The following is a 2,496-nucleotide window of genomic DNA, read 5'->3' as shown; positions in this document are numbered from 1 at the left end:
ATTTTTTTTAAAGGTTTTTTCTACAGCTGTTAGGGTCACCCAAGGGGGCTTAACCACCAACGCGTTTATCTCCTACAAAGTTATACCCCACGCGTTCATCTCCTACAAGGTTATACCCGCCCCCAACTGCGTGCCCAGGAGGAAACCCGCACCAATCCGATAAGGGGCATGAACGGTAAATCCCCCTCCCCTTTACCCCCAAGGCGATGTGGGAAAGATGTCATTGGTGGAACTTCATGGCAGGGATGAAATTGTGGGTTAATATGTAGCCAACGGGAGTCGAAACCTCCCCTAAAGGAGGCAGACCACCAATCGCTGGACCACATCACAACTTCATTCGTGTCCAATATTTTAATCATTTTAAAAGCATTGATGGTTATCGGTTTAAGTAGTGAAATCTTTATCCGATAGAAATTATTGTGATTGATTTATATTAAAGCTTAGAAAAGACAAATAACTTTTGCTATAATTGTTAATGAGAGAATTTTGCACTAAAAAGTAGCCGAAGTACAAATACAAAGGTATATATGAAAATTGACTTTGGTTTTAATTCATCACACAACCTGTTGATGTGAAAACATACATGAACCAATAACTCACACTCTCCTAGCCACTTAAAATTACACGTGGGTTTTCCTCGCAAGGACATTTGGTACATCGGTTTACTAATTTGGTTTAGTGTGAAAGCATATTGAAGGAGTTTTTGAAATCTCAAAAACGTGAAAACATGTGCTCCATGCCCTCACACACAGACATAATTAAGGGATCTAGAGATAATTAATTAGGGTTGAGAACGCAGAATTAAACAATGATTAACACACGAACTAATAGACTAAATGATGGACTAATTAACTGCCTAACGAAAAAAAAAAAAAAAAAAAGCTTTAAACCTTTGGTAATTTATTTTCTGCCACACAGACTCAGCCCGGCCCGTGCCACTCAGACTAACACGAAAGTTGCGTTTGCCACACAATCAGACTCAATATGTGCCAAATTGATTCAATCTGTATCACGCAGACAATCACATAGACAGACACGCCGATTCTGTATGTGCTATGGTTGGTGCCATGCAGACTTTGTGTGTGCCGGCAACATAGACTAAGTATGCCATGCAATTTGACACTTAAAAACGAGTATGTATCATGTAGATTGTGATACAATGACTAATTTTGTTAATAAATATTCAAAATTATGAAAAACGTACAAATATTTCTAAAAAGTTTTTAGATAATTTTTTCTTACTAATTCCATGAGCCGGTTTGTCCATCAATCGATTAATAACTTAGTTACTACATTAATCAGTTAGTCTGTTAGTCAATTACATAATGTATTAGTACGTAGTTAGTATGATCGTTCTATGAGTTCTTACTCAAATTAGTTTTTCCTAAATTAGTTTTTCCTATAGCAAGCGTGCGCCGCACGCACGCGCGAGCGCACACACACATACAATAGATTTTTTTGATTAGGAATAATTTTATGGAACATACTTTGTAGTGGAAGTAATAATTTGATTTGCATTTACAGAAGTCGTATAACCAGTGTTCAGGACACCAGTTCGTATAGATCACATTTAACTAGCTTTTTCAAAGGCCAATTTGATCCAACATGTAAGCCTCATCTATTGATAATTGAATGAAAATTAGGGTTTGATGCTTTAATGGCAAACCGGTGTTACAAAGACCGGTTTGTCAGTTTTTTCGCCTAATCGGTTTTCATAACTCCGTCTTTCTTTATCTACAGGAAAACCCTAATTTTCTTTATAAACAGAATATGCATGTTCAATTTATCACGCACATCTGTTTATCACAGATTACACATTTAAACCCTATTTTTTTTTTGGAAAATGTCTATTTATATTTATTTAAGGTTAGTAGAGCAGAGTTGTGTCATGTTTTTGATTTTGAAAAGGTTAATTTGAATGAAGAGCGGGAGTTTCAGATGTTTGAAGATTTGCATCTAGAAAAGTTTATTACGAAGACCTATCCGGTTTATCCGAATCATGTTCTTGATTTCTACATGTACTTTGAATTTTGACGTACTAATAATACAGTGTGTCGTACGATACATATGGACATTGAAAGAATTCGACGATTCCTTAGGTCTAGCAGACCCATACAAGAAAGTTTCGTTTTTAGATGAGAGAAGTTGTTCGTACAATTACAAAGTCTCGTTTTTAGATGTCTTGTCTTGAAGATCGACGTGTTTGTGTTTGTGTAAGAATGTTAAGAAGATTTACGAAATTATACGTAGCAACATATTGTGTCGTGAACCAATGAAAACATATTATGTGCTTGCACTAGAGGCCATAATGATAATTTGGATAATTAATGGTATGAAATTTAACGTCCGATACATCATTGCTAGTAGGATGCAAGAGGCAAGGGACTTTAGGACAGATCAATTACCTTATGGGCAGCTGATTACACAAATATTGCATTATAAACTCGTGATGTGGGGAGAGCACACACATTCTAAGCATCTAGATTTAATTATGAG

This window comes from Rutidosis leptorrhynchoides, chromosome 1 (genome assembly GCF_046630445.1).
Source record: "Rutidosis leptorrhynchoides isolate AG116_Rl617_1_P2 chromosome 1, CSIRO_AGI_Rlap_v1, whole genome shotgun sequence".
Taxonomy (NCBI): domain Eukaryota; kingdom Viridiplantae; phylum Streptophyta; class Magnoliopsida; order Asterales; family Asteraceae; genus Rutidosis; species Rutidosis leptorrhynchoides.
Note: the sequence above shows the minus strand (reverse complement) of the source record.